Source organism: Varanus komodoensis, unplaced genomic scaffold, assembly GCF_004798865.1.
Source record: "Varanus komodoensis strain SLA01 unplaced genomic scaffold, ASM479886v1 scaffold255, whole genome shotgun sequence".
NCBI lineage: Eukaryota > Metazoa > Chordata > Lepidosauria > Squamata > Varanidae > Varanus > Varanus komodoensis.
This window is the reverse complement of record NW_025335673.1, coordinates 79,230-98,510: the sequence shown is the minus strand read 5'-3', so window position 1 is coordinate 98,510 and position 19,281 is coordinate 79,230. Positions and strand designations below refer to the sequence as shown.

At 40.4% G+C, this 19,281-nt stretch overlaps 2 pseudogenes; both read left to right on the top strand.

Annotated features, from left to right (window-relative positions):
• Positions 1-3,279: 3,279 nt before the first annotated feature.
• Positions 3,280-7,374, top strand: LOC123024889 (annotated as a pseudogene).
• Positions 7,375-11,819: 4,445 nt separating this feature from the next.
• LOC123024888 overlaps positions 11,820-19,281 on the top strand; it is a 22,167-nt pseudogene continuing 14,705 nt past the window's right edge.

Genomic DNA, 19,281 nt, shown 5'->3' with positions numbered 1-19,281 from the left:
CTTTTGGCCACATTCCTTCCCCACCAAAGCCTGGTATTTTGCTCCACCAGGGCTCCTTAAGTGAGCATCTGAGTGAGTGAGTATGAAATTAGTGGCTGTAAAGACATTGATGGAGGTCTAGTGAGAGCCCTGGTGGTCATCCTGGGGCACTGTGTTGATGTAAAAGTATCATTTCTTGTGGGTTTGTTCGGCAGATTTTTCTCTTCCTCTTCCTCATTGTGTCTTTGCTTGCTACAATTGTGCTCAGCTTTTATGCCTGCAATTTTCCTCCCTAATGCTCCATATTTCTTTCCCATATTCCACTCCAAATACACAATATCCTCCCACCACTGAAAGACTGATCTCTTCCTTCTCCCATTTTGGCCATCTTTCCTTCCCCATCCAACCCTGCTCCTGCTGCTGTGACACGCACTTCCTTCTTACCCAACAGGGCGTGCTAAGTTTAACAGAAAAGTGACTGAGGAGAAAATTAGTGGATGTAAGGAAATTCAAGGACATCATTGAATGCTGGTGAACTGTGTTGATGACTCTTGTTTCCTTTTGTGATTTCCCATCATTTTTATGAACAGGTGCTTCCTGTTTCTGTCTGCACTGAGTCCTGCAACTTGGGCTTCCAGAAGAAAAAGCAGGAAGGAAGGAAATTTTGCTGCTTAGATTGTGACCCATGTCCAGAAGGGAAGATTTCCAACCGAACAAGTGTGTAACTGTTGGTGGATAACATTCCAGAGAGTGGGAATAATGTGCAACCAACCAAATAACAACTATGAAATGTTGTTCACTCAAATTGTTTGCATGTCTATGTGTGTGTGCTTCTGTGTGTGTTATTGAGAGAGAGAGTGAGGAGAGAGGGCATTTCCTTTGAGTATGTCACAAGACAGAAGTTTTTTCCTTCATTATTCGGAAATAAAGGCTCACTCACAGTCATTCACTAGTTCTGTCTCTCTCACACACAAAGGAACTACCAACCCGCCCCCCAAACCCTGAGTCAATTATTTACTTGCTCACCAGCCAAATTTCAGAATTCTCTTTGTCAATTAAAGCCATTTGCACCTTCTTTCATCTTAACCGATAGAGTTAAACACCAGCAGCTGGGAAAACTAAAAACCATGCAGGGAAATGGAAATCAATCCAATCCCAATGATTGATATGAACTTCAGATTAGTGTCCAAATTTGGCTCTGTCGCACTCAACAATCTTCTTCCTCACACCTAGCCATGGCCTAGGAAGTGAGCTGAGATAAAGTAGCAGAAAAATGAGGAATGCTCATCAGCCCATTCTTTGCACTGAATTCTTGTGCAAAGTAAACGATGTGTGCAGAATTCTTGTGCAAAGTAAACAAAGTGTGCAGAATTCTTGTGCAAAGTGTTCAGAAGGAGAAACCTACCTGCACTGTCGCAATGCAGGCTTAGGACAGAGAGACAGAAGGTCAGTATCCACTGCGGTGAATTCAGCACATCTGATCTCACTCCACAACATGTTTCCTCACATCTTCCTACCTGAGGCTTTCTGCCACTCTTTTATATGATACATGAGGGAAGGTTTTAGAGGGAACATGGGGAGGTGAATAGGTAGGATAGGTTGAATTCTACTTCTTGGAATTTACTGAGCCTAATTAGGCTGAAGACCAATGGAAATGTTCCGGCATGTAAAGCAAAGTCAAATGATGTATTTCTTTGATACTAGACATGTGGATGGGTGAAAACTCAGCTTCCAAATTGTGGTGGACAGTTTAATTGAAGATGGCTTTCAAAACTGCTAATCAGGATGACCAACATCAATACACGGTTCTGTCCACCTTGTTGGTGCCAGACAGCCCTAATATTAAGGACACTGTGCAGAGCAAATTGTACCTATAGAAAATGGATTGACTATTTATGCATAATGTGCAGGGATGAAAAAAGGCCATGCATCAAGACCTCCATCATCAATTTTAATAATAAATTCAGAGTTATTCTGTATGACAATTGGCACAGTGATGGAAACAGTATTGTTTCTTCTCTTTTCAGACATGGATGAATGTTTACAATGCCCAGATGATCATTACTCAAGCGAGAGAAGAGGCAGATGCATCCCCAAAGTGATAACATTTTTGTCTTTTCAAGAACCTCTAGGAATCGGCCTGGTCTCAGTAGCTCTTCATTTTTCACTGATCAAGTGAAAAGCCTTGGTGCTTGGAATTTTTCCAAAGAACAAGGATACCCCCATAGTGAAGGCCAACAACAGGGACCTCACCTACACTCTACTCATCTCTCTCCTGCTCTGCTTCCTCTGCTCCTTGATTTTCCTCGGCCCACCTGGCAGGGTAAACTGCCTTATCCGACAAGCTGCCTTTGGCATGATCTTCTCCGTGGCAGTATCCTGTGTATTAGCCAAGACCATCACTGTGGTGATAGCTTGCATGGATACCAAGCCAGGGTCAAACATGAGGAAGTGGATGGGGAGAAGGCTCTCTGCCTTTGTGGTCCTTACCTCCACTTTGATCCAAGCAGGCATTTGATCCAAGCAAACATACTTTATTTTGCATAAATACAAACACAATCCAAAATACCTACATTTAGAGAGAAGCTCACAAAGCACTTCCATTACAAAAATCTAAAACATGGTGTAGTACATGGTAAGGCAAATACATAAAACTGAAATTATCCAGGCACACTTCATTGCCCTCCCTACTGATCCATTATTTGTTTTCCTTTCCTTTAAATAGAAGACACACATTTAGATGTGTGTTTTCATTTACATTGATTTTAATCCCATCAAAACTATGCGCTATTAGCAGAGCTACAGCTACCCTTGCATTTAAACTGGCTTTTCTGAGTATGGAGAAAGCAACTGAGAGCTATATAAGGGAGAATGTTTATGAGGGAGCTAACATTCCATGTATGAGGAGAAACTGTGAAATGTAGTGGTGAACCAGTGACCGAAAACCCAGTATAGGGAATGAGCGTATCACCCATGTGAGTCTAGCAACAGAAATGTGTTACTGGGTACCAGAACCTGGGTAAAGTGCCCATGACTTGAAGTGTTCAATGAAAATATGACAAAGTGATTTGAGTGGAGCGATAAGAACTTTATTTCCATTTGTTGGGCTGGCAGATTTTAGTTAAGCATTTACCAATAATTGCAAAATTCTTCATATTTGAAAGGATATCTGCTTGTTCCTTTCCTTTGCCTTCCTTTCCATGATACAAGAGAAATTAAGATGAATAGATTGTATTTCCATTTCTCATAGATAGATGGCCAACACAATAACCTTATGGTTCTTTTTCCTCTACTCACTAGCTGCACCCATTCCTTCAGGGCATTTCATTTAATACTTCAGCTGGAGAGGAGGTGTCTTTTAATCAGCATGGTGAGATAGTTGCTGGATTTGATGTCACTAACATACTTCTGTTCCCCAACAACTCCTTTGTCAGAGTGAAAGTTGGGAGTGTGGATCCAAATGCAGTTGATGGAAAACAATTTATCATCCATGAAGATGTGATGGAGTTGTGGAGAAACTTTAACCAGGTGTGCAGTGTTCAGAATCCCTGAAGGAATCCACTGCAATGTTTTGTTCCAATCTGAAAACTATACCATAAGCTTTAGTGTATTTTTGACATGAAATTATAAGTAGGTAGATAGATAGATAGATAGATAGATAGATAGATAGATAGATATAGATAGATAGATAGATCTTCCCTTGACAAAAACATGTTTGTTCACATTTTTATTAAGATGGCTTTTCTCAATTCAAGTTTTCCATGCGTGTGCATTTTAATTTAATCATGAATCACTGCCAACTCACTTAGTGCATATAATTCAACTACAGTTATTTGTTTGAGTCCATGGGGGATGATTCATTAGCCACTTTAGAAGTCAGCACTGAATATTGGAAAGGGTTTTAATGGGATCCAATAGAATGTTTTATTGGAATACATGAAAAACTATCCACCATGGCTGCTTCTCATGGAAATGCAAAACCCATTCAGCTTGGGAGAATGTAACTAACCCTCTTAGCCATGTAGGGACATTTCTCTGCTGTTCATGCATCCATGTGCACAGTTTTGGGTGGCTTGGATATTGTCTTTTCTTTTTTCTTCTCTTCTTTACTGTGTCCCTGCTGGTGGATTCTCTTCCTTTCCTACCATGCATGCTTTCCTTTGAGAACTGTGCCACACTCCTTTTTCATCGTCATCCTTCCTTCATTTGGTATTTTCTTCCCACACTTTCTCCTCTTTGTCCTTTCCCCTTCCAACACATACTTCTCTTGCTCCCTTGACCATGTCTTTGTCATGTCCTAACCCCAGCATTGTGCTCACCTCCTGCTCCCAGAAAAGCAAATTAGGAGGAAATTACTCAATTTAATGGAATTGGAATTCTAAAGTCATCCTTGAAGGTTGTTGAACTGCTTTCATGATGTCTGGTTAGGTGATGCTGTTTTTCCCCAATTCTACAAAGAAGAAGAAGGGATGCAGAAAGATTTCTTGCCCTGTTCAGAAGTGTACTTGACCATATAATAATTTGCATAGACCAGCCATCCCACAACTTGTGCCTTCCAGACATGTTTGGACTGCACCACATAGGAAAGCCAGTCCATGGCCCTGCTGGATGGAAATTCTGGAACCTGTGGTCCAAATTCTGGGCTATACCATGTTCTCACACACCCATGTCACATGTTCACCCAGTTTTTGCATTTCAGTTGATGAACTCTCACTTATGTTTCCTCTTCCAATTTCTCATCATTTTGCAATGGATAGGGCCTTCCCATTTCTGTCTGCACCAGCTCTTGCAACTTGGGCTTTCAGAAGAGGAAGCAGGAAGGAAGGAAATCTTGCTGCTATGATTGTGACCCATGTCCAGAAGGGAAGATTTCCAACTGGACAGGTGCATGCCAGAGAGCATCTAAAATTCCAGATTTTGGGCAGGCAATCATAAAACCATCATGTTAGCTCAAAACTGTTGGCATGTCCATGTGTGTGTGTGTGTGGGGGGAGTGACTCAGTGAGAAAGAGTGCATATACCTTGAATATTTCACACAATTGAAGGCATTTTTTCCTCATTATATAGAAAAAGAGACTCACTCTTCCAGCTCCCCCACCCTTCCCCTTCCCTTTCTCACTCTCTTTCTCACTCCCTTTCCCTCTCTCTCTATCTCACACACACAAATGTAGAAACAACAAAGATAACTAAGAGAAAAAAAAAAAAAAGGAGATGAATTGGTATTTGCCCACCAGCAAAATTCAGAATTATGGTTGTCCATTCAAGCCATTTGCAGCTCCTTTCATCTTAGCTGATAGAGTTATACCCCTGCATCTGGGAACACTATACATAAACCACTGTGGGAAGAGGAGATTAATCCAGGCCCAATGATTGATACATACATGAAATAAATGATATGAACGTGTATGTGAAATTTGGCTCTCTTGCACTCAATAGTCTTCTTCCTCACACTCAACCATGACCTAGGAAGTGAGCTGAGATAAGGTTGGTTAAGAATGAGGAATGCTCATGGGCCCCATCTTTGCACTGAATTTGTGCAAAGTAAGCAAGGCCTGCAAGGCTTGTGTGCAGGAGGAGAACTCTGCTTGCACTGTTGCAATGGAGACTGAAGACAGAGGGACAGCAGGCCAGAGTCCTTTCAGCTGAATTGAGCACACCTGATTGATTCTTCCTCCCTTACTGGGTTCCACACACATTTCCACCTGAGACTTTCTCCCTCTTTTTTAGATGGTTCATAAGGGAAGGCTTTGGAGGAAACTCGGGAGGGGAAGAGTTGGACTAGCTTGAATTACACTTCCTATAACTTACTCAACCTAATGTGAATGAAGACCAAAGCAAATGTTCCTGCATGCAAAACAAAGTCAAATGATGGATTTCCCTGATATTAGGCATGAGGATGGGTACAACTGAGCATTAAAAGTGAGGTGGACAGCTTCAAAAAAGATCACCATAAATGCTACAACTCAGGATGTCATAAGCTGCTCAAAAAACCAGTGAAATCTTGATTTTGAATACCAGTTGCTGGGGGGAAAACAGAAGAAATCTTTTTAGATTTTTATTCACTTAGAATCTAGTTGGAAAATGGTTGTTTGAATGAAATAAACTTTAATAAAACTCATGACTGATTAATGGAAGGAAAACATGGTGGCAGAAAAACTTTCCAGCATGCACGTTATGTGCTCATTGTTGTACTTCATGGTTCACATATTGCATCAGAAATCAGTTAGAATTATTTCCCTGTATTTAAGACCGACATCAATTCACAGCTCTGTTCAGCTTGGTGGTGTCAGAGAGCTCTCATATCCAGCACCAAGTGCAGTATGCAGGGTTTGTTCCATCTATAGACAATGGATTGGCTCTTAACGCACAATGTACAAGGCTGAAAAATGGCAGCTCATCCAGAGCTGCAACATCAAATTTAACAGTATATTCAGAGTTTTTATGCAAGAATATTGGCACAGTGTTGGATAAAGTATTGCTTCTTCTCATTTTTCCAGATATGGATGAATGTTTACAATGCCCAGATGACCATTACTCAAATGAGAGCAGAGACCGATGTAGCCCCAAAGTAATCACATTTTTGTCTTATCAAGAACCTCTAGGAATTGGACTAGTCTCAGGAGCACTATCTTTTTCACTGGTCACAGCCTTGGTGCTTGGAATTTTTATTAAGCACAAAGATACCCCCATAGTGAAGGCCAACAACAGGGACCTCACCTACACTACTCATCTCTCTGCTGCTCTGCTTCCTCTGCTCCTTACTTTTCCTTGGTCCACCTGACAGGGTCAACTGCCTTATCCGACAAGCTGCCTTTGGCACGATCTTCTCTGTGGCAGTTTCTTGTGTATTAGCCAAGACCATCACTGTGGTTATGGCTTTCATGGATACCAAGCCAGGGTCAAACATGAGGAAGTGGATGGGGAGAAGGCTGTCAGTCCTTGTGGTCCTTTCCTCCACTTTGATCCAAGCAGGCATTTGTGCCTTATGGCTGGGAACATTCTCCCCTTTCCCAAGTATGAACATGCATTCTGTACCAGGACAGATCATTGCAGAGTGCAACGAAGGCTCTGTCATAATGTTTTACTGTGTGCTGGGCTACATGGGACTTCTGTCCATCGTCAGCTTTGTGGTGGCTTTCCTTGCCAGGAAATTGCCTGACAGTTTCAATGAAGCCAAGTTCATCACCTTCAGCATGCTGGTGTTCTGCAGCGTTTGGCTGTCCTTTGTTCCCACCTACCTGAGCAGCAAAGGGAAATACATGGTGGCTGCGGAGATTTTCTCCATCTTAGGTTCCAGTGCTGGCTTACTGGGTTGCATTTTTTTTCCCCAAGTGCTATATAATTTTGCTGAGGCCTGAGCTGAACAGCAAGGAATGTCTAGTAAGGAAGAAGTAGTGAAATGTATAATTGTATACTTTCTGTTTTGTTTTCCAATGCTGTCTCCTAGATTGGAGGGTGTGAAAGTCATGTATGGTTCTGCTCATCTAATTTTAGCTACTGCTAATTTGCATTATAATTGTGCATACCCACAAATATATTAAATCTCCACATCACTTTTCAAACCTCAATAAAGTGATTTTGATACCTTCCTCATTTTCCTTTCTTGGTTACATACCGACTTTCTTATGTAAAAAATGTGAGGCTGCTCGCATGTCCATGGATTTATCTACCTTAAGATTTCCTCTCAAGCATGCATCATGCTCATCCCCAATTTTACACCACTAAACAATGCAAAGGACATTCTCTTAATACTGAAATGAAACACACAAATTACACTCATTCACTCACCCACCACCACTTGCTGTCATCTGAATATGGGTTTCTTCATTAGCTCTTCTCCTTAATACAAGCTTCCCTGCCAATGCAGTTCATTTGTTATTTCTTTGTGGAAAATAATTGCAAAAGGCAGTCCTTCCTTCCTTCCTTCCTTCCTTCCTTCTGACTTTCAAAGCCAGTCATGTAAATTCTGGATTGGTGGTTTTATAGCTATACAACATTATTAATCTTGGAACCAAATGTTAGGTTCTTTCAGCCCAGGCTCTGGGACTGACAATGAGTGTGTCTTTGATGAGACTCTAGCAACTTTAGGTCGTCTTCTTCTGGTCCCCTCAAGCACAAATTTCAGACTATTCAAACACAACACATCAAAGCAGCCATCAATAATATCTGGTTCATCTTCAGTCTATGGATAGCAAATAATATAACCCTTGCTTTGTCACATTAGCAGACGTGGGGAAATACTGTCAAAGAAGAGTGTTATAGCTGGAAAACTTTGGGGGTGGGGGCAGAATGCTGTGATGGACTGTTCAGTGGGAGCAGTGATAAGAATGGGTGTTTCTTGTTACAACTGCATCACTGGCAACAATGACTTTCCAAAGAGCAATTCAAACTGCTAGTGTTAACATACAAAGTCTACTACTGCATAGGCCAGGCCATTGACAGGCTGCTTTCTTTCAAGCTCAGATGAGCTTGCCTGAGATCTAAGACCTTGGACAGAAGCCCTTATCCTTGTAACATCACCAGCTGAAGCGTATTTATCTGGGATGGAAGAGATGGCCTTCGTGGTGGACTTTCTCAGCTTCTGGAACTTCCTGTTAAAAAGCTCTTGTTCAACCCTCACCCCCCTTTTCCATTCAGTGGTGGCAAACCAATTTATATTCATATCTGCTTGTACAAACTCATCTTGTCTGTTAATTCCGGGAGAGGAGGGCTATTCATTGATGCATAATATTCATTTGCTTCATTGTATTTCACTGTGTTGTTGTCAACATTTGATTGTATTTTCACTAATGTGTTTCTTTCCAATCTGGAAGCTATTGTTAACCCCTTGGAATATTTGTAACCTACTCCCCTTGGTGGGGGGAGTAGGTTACAAAAGAAAGAAAGTCAGAAGACAGGCAGACAGACAAAACGAAATGCTTCTCGTAATTCATTTCCCAAAAAACTTGCACAGAGTGCAATCCAGATAAGAGGGAGGTTCTGTTGGTGGGTGATTTAAGCTCCTGGGCAGGTGACTTGGGCCTTGCCCAGGATGGGGTTGCACTCCTTCTAAAGGACAGGAACCGCAGTTTGGGAGTGCTCCTCAACCCGGACCTGTCCTTCGAAGCTCAAGTGACTGTGGTGGCAAGGAGCGCTTTCCTTCAGCTTTGGCTAATCCATCAGCTGCGTCCCTACCTGGAGAAAGATTGCCTAGCAACAGTAACACACACATTGGTTACTTCCCAGTTGGATTTCTATAATGTGCATTATGTGGGGCTGCCCTTGAAGACAGTCCAGATGCTTCAGATGGTTCAAAATAGAGCTGCCACAATGCTATCGGGGACTGGATGTTATTCTCATATAACCCCAGTCCTCTATCAGCTCCATTGGCTTCCCATCAAAGTCTGGGCTCAATTCAAGGTGCTGGTTATTACCTATAAAGCCCTAAACGGCTTGGGATCAGGATACGTGAAGGAACGCCTTCTTTCCTATTTATCCTCCTGCCCCCTGAGTTCGGCAGCAGAAGACCTCCTCCAGGAACTCTCTGTGAAAGATATTAGGAGACAGAGTACCCGGAAGAGGGCCTTCTCTGTGGTGACACCTCAACTATGGAATGTGCTCCCCAGAGAGGTCCGCCTGGCGCTGTCATTATATGTTTTTCAGTGCCAGGTTAAGACCTTTTTATTTAATAAATATTTTAACAAGTTTTAATATAGAATTTTATTACCATATTTTAATTGCAGCCAGAGTGGGTCATTAATTTATTTATGTTATAATGTTATGTATTGAATTTTATTTGTGTAAGCCATCCTGAGGCTCTCACAAAGGATGGCATACAAATAAAGAAAAAGAAAAAGAAAGAAAGAGTGCTGTATTCCCTGGGATGCTGGAGGTAATAAATAGTTGTGATTCACAGCTATGGTTACCCTTATTCTACTCTGCATTTGCTGAAATCAATTTTAAAGCCACTTAGACTTGGATCCATTATGATAATTTCAGGCAGTGATCTTCATGTTGCTACTCTATGCTGCTGGCTGCATTTCAGGCTTAGCATACTCATTGTTTTTCTTGAGCCCTTTCTCACATTGACCACCTCCCCATGATTGTGTGCTTCTGTTGGGGATGGGAGTGTGTGTGTGGGGGTGGGAAGTGCAGCTGCATTTGCTGTGAGAGTTGTTCCACTGATGCCTATTGGTCCAAGGGCAGTTTGGAGGCACAGGTGTCTCTCCCTGTAATTATCCACACCCCTAAAATTAATTCAGTGCAAGAAGATCAGCAGCTTTTGAGTTGATGCTTGAAACAAAATCAAGCAAAGTCTTTATAAAATCTTCTCTTCTGTCTTTCAGAGGTAAAATGGGCAGAAAGAGAACGACTGGGCTTATTCAGATTGAATTTTCAGCATCCTTCTTTCCCTTCTATGGTTCTCCTTTCAGAACAAAGTGACTGAGTCACTCTTTAGGACACAGTTTGACTCTCCTGTCAAGGCTGTCTTCAGCATAAGGCAGACACAGTCCTGTTTGGCAATAACATTTTAAATATACTGACTAGCCATTACAACTGCTTAAATGAAAGTGATTCAAGCAGTGAAGCTGCAGGCAAATTAATAGAAAAACAGTGGCACAAGTGAGGTGCTGTGGATGATTCTATAGGATTTAAAAGTCAACACAATCTTTTGTTATCCACTGCAGGTGTTAGACTTGCAGCTCAGAGGAAGTAGGATAACTGTCCACAGCAAAGGGACTCTGCTCAGGACAGAATGCAATCCCCGACTTTGCTTTTTCTGCTGGCTCTGCACAAGTGCAGAAGTGATAACCACAAGTGCCCTGCAAGTGATCCCCTCCCAGTTCTTCATGAATGGTACCAGCCGGGGATCTTCCTCATTGGTGGGATTGCATCTCATATCATTTATATTATGAATGAAGCTTTCTTCAGCAAGCACCCATCCGAGGAGATGGGCTTTGATTTTCCAGTGTAAGATGCTCATCCAACTTCTTCCTGTTTATTATATGTATTTTCCCTTGTCAGAGGAATATGAAATATTATCTAAGCATGCAATGGTTCTGGAAAAACAGCAGGGTTTCTGAATAGGAATTCTGGAGAAATCATCTCCTCATGAACTCAAAATGCAAAAATATTGGGAGGATTAATGGAAAAACAAAACAAAAAACATCCAAGCTGAATATACCAAGGAAAGACTCTCATCCTAGGCAGCAATGCTAATTTGCATGCAATTAGTAAGGAAGCAAGGGAGGAACACAGTGTATAAGGAATGAAATCCATTGTGTTGAATATTCCTTTTCAGAAAAAGAAGTTACAATCAGCACTTAAATATAATGATTTATTTCATGGTTATGCATGGTCATTTCTATAGAAATCGGTTCTTTGGCTCACACAAATTGTATTGAATACAGCCTTTCCAGGTAAAATAAGTATGGTTCGATGCGTGGGAAACAGCATGACGGCATAGAAACTCCATTAGCCAGGGAATTTACTGTGTAGTTTGCACTACAAAGCAGTGGAAGCTCTTTACTGTGATGTCACTGAGGTTGTGTTTGGGTTTTGGGAATTTTAGCCTGAACTTTACAGGAACTATTTTCAGGGCATATGATAAATACAAATTGAATTCCGCACCATGAATAGCTCATTTCCAGTTCAGGATGAAGAATGCTCTGCTCCACTGGCATGAGAATAATTGGGCTCAGTTGCCAGGAAGCTCATTAATGTGCGTGTTTGAGAGATTTTCAAAGGATTCTCTCATCTGTCAAGTTCATTTAGATACAATGCAACAGCATCCTGATCAACATTTTAATGCATTACATAATTCACCAGTGAAATGTCGTATTTCTACTTTTATCTGCAGCATGGTGACCAAGTTCTACCAGCACCTCCTGGCTTTGGCATTTGCTGTAAGTGAGATCAATAAAGATTCTTGGATTTTGCCCAACGTCACCCTTGGGTTCCACATCTATGACACCTACTTCTTTGAGACAATGACCTATCGTGCCACTCTGGACTTGCTCTCCAAGTCTCATGGTTTTCTTCCCAACTATGAATGTGGCACAAAGAAAAGTCTCATGGGCATCCTTGGAGGATTTTCCTCTGATACTTCCTTCCATATGGCAGATATTTTAGGACTCTACAAGATTCCTCAGGTAAGAACTCACAACTGAAACAGTGTACCTTTTCCTCCCTACACACAGGTTTCAAAGTTTATGTTGTACTTCTATTTTTTTTCACTGAGAGATGATTTTTGAGATTCAATAATAGAATAATAAAAGTGATAGAAAACAAACTGAAAAGGAAATGGTTGCACACTGTGGGAGGATATGCACTTCAGGTGTGAGTGATTGATACTTGGTTTTTTTATGCCATGCTGTTTTTCTACACCATATTCCTACATTTCTCAACAAGGCATCCTTTGATTAACATTACAGCTTCTCATTAAATATAAAAAATGGATCTTGCTTCACCAAATGAGTCACTGCATGAAAAGTCAGTTTTCGTACTCTGTCACTAGTTCTTCTGTATATTTTCTTTAGCTGGCCTATGGCTCATTCCCCCCAGAACAAAGTGATGCAATTCACTTCCCTTCCTTCTACCGCATGGTCCCTAATGAAGTCCATGAGTATACAGGAATTGTACACTTGCTTCAGCATTTTGGCTGGATCTGGGTTGGACTCTTTGTTGTAGATGATGATAGTGGAGCATATTTTCTGAAGAAATTTGAACCCTTGCTCTCTGAGAAGAGAATCTGTTCTGCCTTCACACTTAGACTCCCCCGCTATGGTCGAGTCTCTAGCGGCACGGAAACGAATGATAGGTTTGGCAAAATCTTTGCATCTTACATGAATAATACAGCCAGAGCATTTGTTAACTATGGTGATATTATGACCATTATGTGGCTGGTGACTTTCAAAAATATCTTACTTCCTGATGATATGGAAGTGGCATTTTTTGGCAAAGTATGGATTATGACAGCACAGAGCGAGTTAATAGTAACAGGGGTTACAAGAAGATTGAACTTAGAAATGTTTCAAGGAACCATTTCCTTTGCAATTCACTCAAAGCAACCTCAGGGATTCCAGGAATACCTTCAGAACTTAAGACTTCAGTGGACACAAGCAGATGATTTCCTTCACGAGTTCTGGGAACAAGCTTTTGAATGTCCAATTCCAAATCCCCAGGAGCTAACACAGGAGGATAAAACATGTCTTGGGGAGGAGAAGTTGGAAAGCCTTCCTAGAACTGTTTTTGAAATGAGTATGACTGGCCACAGCTATAGCATCTACAATGCAGTCTATGCCATAGCACATGCTCTCCACACCATGTGTTCCTCCAGGATTAAGCACAGAGCAATGGTGGGCAGGAAAGGACTTCCTCTTGACCATCTTCAGCCTTGGCAAGTAGTATTTACTGCATCCTTCCTCCACAGCTGAACAGGTTATATTGGATTCTATAAGTCTGGTACAAAAGGGAGAACAAATGTTTAGGTTTAGAACATCTGCATGGACATATGTAAATGAAGGCGAGATTTACAACTGGGCAAGGAAAACAATGCAGAGGTCAATATTCTCATGGTCCTTGGGTGCAGTTCATCTTTCCTAGATAGTGCAAGATCTATTTGTTAACACTCATGCTTTATTTTGGATTCATCTTTTTAAATTCCTTAACTCAAGTACATTCAAATATAGCCATTTTTAGAGAGAATGTCAGCTTCTTGCATCCCCTCCACCTCCTATAGTATACGGTAGCCCAAAACAAACAAGTCTGTAATTGTCCAAACCATTTTTTATTGTCCTCCCAATTCAATAGAAAACCTGGATTCAGGCAAGAGGGTCCAAAACCAGGAAGATTCTAATGGGAATGTGACAATGGGACTATTGTAGATAGATAAAAATTGTATTTCCATCTATCAGGGTGGCAGACTTAAGAATTTACAAACCTTTGCAAAATTCTTCTTACTTGATACCTTTTCTTCCTCTCCCCTCCCCTCCCCTCCATGATAAAGGAGAAATTAAAATTACCATTTCTCATAGACACATTATCCTTCTACTTTTTTTTCTCTGCCTATCAGCTGCACCCATACCTTCAGGGCATTTCATTTAATACTTCAGCTGGAGAGGATTTGTCCTTTAATCATCATGGAGAGATAGTTGCTGGATTCGATGTAACTAATATGCTTCTATTCCCCAACAACTCCTTTGCAAAGGTGAAAGTTGGGGGGATGGATCCTAATGCAGTTGAAGGAAAAAAATTCATCATCCATGAAGATGTGATAGAGTTGCGCAGAACCTTTAACCAGGTATGCAATCTCAGTATTCCTGAAGGATGCTCTCCTATCCAGTCAGGTGAAGTGTTAGCTTTTTCATGTCCATTGATAAGTAACTTGTCTGTCTAGGATGACCATTTAGGTGAATGAGGAGGAAATTAATGGTTCTAAGTAAAAGAGAATGGCTCCTGAGGATCATCATGTTGAAGTTCGGTCAACCATATAGATGAACCCTGGTTTGGTAGGCAATGCTATTTCTTTTTCTGTTTTAGTTCTTCACAGAAAAGCAAGAACAGCAGAAAGATTTGCTGCCCTTTCCAAGAATGTACTGACCACCCAATTATGTGTATTGTCCATATTCTCCATCCACCCTTCTCACCGGTTCACTTTTTTTCCCCCCTTCCTCTTGCTGAAAACTCTTCTAATGCTATGTTCCTTTTCCCAATTCCTTATCATTTTTATGAACAGGTGCTTCCTGTTTCTGTCTGCACTGAGTCATGCAACTTGGGCTTCCAGAAGAGAAAGCAGGAAGGAAGGAAATTTTGCTGCTTTGATTGTGTCTCATGTTCAGAAGGGAAGATTTCCAACCAGACAAGTGTGTAACTTTTGGTGTATTTTCCAGACAGCTGGATTAATATACAGCCTATCATTTTCCAATCATGAAATGGACATTGTTGGCTCAAAAGTCTCTTCACATCTCTCTCTCTCCCTCCCTCCCTCTCTCTCTCTCTCTCTCGTGTGTGTGTGTGTGTGTGTGTGTGTGTGAGAGAGAGAGAGAGCATTTCCTTTGAGCACTTCACAAGATTGAAGGTTTCCCCCTCATTATGCAGAAATAAAGTCCTGCTTACTCTCATTCTCTCTCTCTCTCTCTCACACACACACTAAGGAATAACCAACAAACCCCACAACAATTTGATATTTGCTCACCAGCCACATTTCAGAATTATTTTTGTCCATTCCAGTTATTTGAAGCTCCATTCACCTTTATTCATAGGGTTAAAGGCCTGCAGCTATGAAGATCAGAAACCATTGTGCAACTCATAGAAAGGTAGAGTTGAAATGGGCCATGAAGGTCATCAAGTCCAACACCCTGCTGCTGCACCACACCAGTTCACACCATCACACTCAGATGGCTGTCCAGTTTCTTTTTGAATATCTCTAGTATGGGAGAGCCAGCCACCTCTTTAAGCATCTGGTTCCACTGTTGTATTGCTCTGACAGTGAGGAAGCTTTTCCTGATGTTCAGTCTGAATCTGGGTTATTGCCACTTGAATTGATTATTTCATGTCCTGTACTCTGGCGTCAGAAAGAAGCAATCTGACCTTCCTCTTTGTGACAGCCTTTGAGGTACTTATGGAGGGATATACTGCCCCCCCCACAGTCTTTTCTTCTCAAGGCTGAACATGCCCAGTTCCCTCAGTCTCTCCTCATAGGGCAGTGTTTCTGAACCTTGGAGCAGTTTTGGTTCCCTCCTCTAGACCCTTTCTCATTTCCCTGCATCTTTCTTAAATCTTGGTGGCGAGAACAGGACACAGTATTCCAGATGAGATCTGACTAGTGAGGTGTATAGAGGAACTACTACTTCTCGTGATTTGGAAGGAATACTTCTGTTAATGCATCCCAAAATATCATTTGCCCTTTTGGAAGAAGTGATCAATCCAGGTCCAATGATTGATATCAACTTGACATTAGTGATGTGAAGATGTGTCAAAATTTCCCTGCTTGCACTCAATAGTCTTCTTTCTCACTCTCAGCTATGGCCTAGGAAGTGAGCTAAGATAAAGTTGGTGAAAAATCAGGCATTCAGGGCCCCTTATTTGCAGTGAATTCTTGTGCAAAGTAATCAAAGCCTGCAAGGCCTGTGTGCAGAAAGAGAACCTTTCTTGCACTGTTGCAATGGAAGCTGAGGACAGAGGGACAGAAAACCAGAGTCTTCTCAGCTAAATTGAGCACTTCTAATCAGTTCTCTCTCCGTGGCCGGGCTCCTCATACATTTCCACCTGAGACTTTCTCTGCCTCTTTTAGATGGTACGTGAGGGAAGTCTTTGGAGGGAAAGGGCTAGTACAAACAGGAAGAATAGGTTGAATGTCCCTTCTCAGAACCTCATCAACCTAAATTGCATGAAGAGCAATGGAAATGTTCCTGCATGCAAAGCAAATCCAAACAATGGGTTTCCCTGATATTAGCAAACTGAGCTCTAAAAATGGGGCGGACAGTTTCATGGAAGATGGCTATCAAGGCTGCCAGTGAGGATAACATAAGCTGCTCACAAGATCAGTGAAAACTTGATTTTGAATATCAGTTACAGGGAATATCAGCGAGTGTTAATTCTTTTTGTAGTTTTATTAGCTTCTTGACATCTTGCAGGTACCCACTGGGGCACTTTGGAAAATGGTTACATGATCTAGATAGACTTTGCTCAAAGTCAGCTGGACTCTTCTCTTTTCTGATTTTCTTGCTTAAGTAGTGATGTATTCTCACAGAAGCAAAATCTGTCCAGCACCAATTCCGATTAAGCCTTCAGGAAGGGTTGTACTTGGAGAAATATTGTGATGAAGATCTGATAAGCCTCCTCCTTGACCACAGGAAATATATTCTGAAAACTTCATTCATTTTTCTCCCGGTATCCCAGGCTCTTGTCCTTGAATGTTGACCAAACACTATCAACAATGTAAAGTGATAATTCAGTAGATATTTGCATCTCCATGGTGAGTGAGTGTTCCATATGATCTTGCTTCCAGGCCACGGTATTTTTCCATACTATCATACCAAATGAACATGCAAGGAAGAAGATCTTGATGTTAGGAAAATTGACCCACATGCATGTTGTACTTATATCCTGTAATATTGCAATTCTCATACTGCATCATGAAGCAGTTAGCATTATTTCCTTGTCTTTAGGATCCATATTGATTCACAGCTCTGTCCAGCTTGGAGGTGCCAGATAGCAGTAATATCTAGCATCCAATGTGGTATGCAAATTTAGTTGTATCTATAGACAATGGACTTAACTGTTAATGAACAATGTCCAAGGCTGACAAAAAGCCTGTACATCCAGAGCAGCAACATTTTATTACTTATGTATTTATGTATGCATTTATTTATTTATTTATTTATTTATTTATGTAAAGCTTTTATATACTGTCCTTCACTAACTGTCGCAGTATGGTAATTTTATAACATCAAATGTAATAGTAAATTCAGAGCTATTCAACATGAATATTGATGGACATATTGACAACAAAAATATAAACCAATTGATGTATTGAAATTATCAAAATGTTTAAGATTGTTAAATATAAAGTTAGGACTTTGAATAAATTGAATTTATAATTGTTAGGGAGAATAGCATTGGCTAAATCATGTACTTTATCAAAATTTCTACTTTTGTTCCAAAATATACCATTACAGCCACAAAAGTCAAAAATAAAATCATGGCAGAAAAGGTTGGAAAAATTTATTTCAGGGAAAGGGAAGTAATTTAGATTTCTAAATAGTGTAAAGTATGGTCAAAGTGCAAAAGAGGGTCTAGGTATACCACATTTAATAAAATCTTATGAAGTCTTTCAAATTACGTGAATGGCTAAATTTATACAGATGGGTGAAGCATCTGATTGGGTTAAGACAGAAGGTGGTAAAGAAATCGATACATATTTTTGTATTACAGAATGGATCAGAAGAGGACAAATTTTTCAGACTTTTACTATTGAAACATTAAGAATCTGGTGAAAATATTTTAGCTCCTCCTATCTCCCCTCTTTGTCCTTTTTTGAAACATCCTAACTTTAAGTCTCTGGAGAAATTTGCACAATTTGAACATTGGGCAGATATTGGAATCTATAGAATTAAGAATTTATTTAAAGCAGGGAAACTGAAAACTATGAATCAGAGCAGAAAACAGGACAAGTAAGAACGAATTACAATTACAACATGCAAAGAGTTTTGCAATTCAATTGTACCTAAGCTCTGGTTCTTTGAGACCACTAATGGAGCTTGAACAGTATTGTCTAGAAAAATATAAGAGTAAACAAAGGGATAACTTCATTAAGATAAAAATACAATGTTGAGAAAGAATATAGCAAAGGCATGTGATCTAAAATCGTATAGGAAACTAATTGAAATATTTCTATTCTCAAGGAAATATGGGCAAAAATCTGGACTTCATATTCATATAAATCAGCTACAACAAAAGAACTGGTGTTAACGGTAGTCTATATATGGTATTTGTGACCTACAAGATTACATGAAATTAATAGAGAAATTTCAGATAGGTGTTGGAGAAATTGTGGAGGGAAAGGAACATTAGAACATAGATGTACCACCTGTCCCAGAGTAAAGAAAGATTGACAGAAGATAATTGCCTGGATAAAAATGTTGAAAAATCAAAGAACAAATGGGAATGTAACATTATTACTCTTTTCATTATTTATTGGAGGAAATGAGAACTTGAATAATAAAAATCTAATTACAATATGGATTGGATTAGAGAGAAGCAAAATTGCTTCAAGTTGGAGAAATGCCAAAAATTTGCCACTACAAAGATTTCTACCAGAATTTGGCAAATAGCTATTCTTGAAAAATGTCTAATCATGTCAGAATATGTAATGGAGAAATAAATCATGATCATTTTAAGAAAATTTGGCAACCATTACTGAAACATGATACTGAGCTTAACTGGGATGAAGATGTTATAGGTAATAATGACACACTAATGGGCACAATATAATTTCTTCTTCTCTTTCCAGACCTGGATGAATGTTTACAATGTCCAGATGATCATTACTCAAATGAGAGCAGAGACAGATGCATTCCCAAAGTGATAACATTTTTATCTTATCAAGAACCTCTAGGAATTGGACTAGTCTCAGTAGCTCTTTCTTGTTCACTGGTCACAACCTTGGTGCTTGGAATTTTTATTAAGCACAAAGATACCCCCATAGTGAAGGCCAACAACAGGGACCTCACCTACACTCTACTTGTCTCTCTCCTGCTCTGCTTCCTCTGCTCCTTGATTTTCCTTGGTCCACCTGACAGGGTCAACTGCCTTATTCGA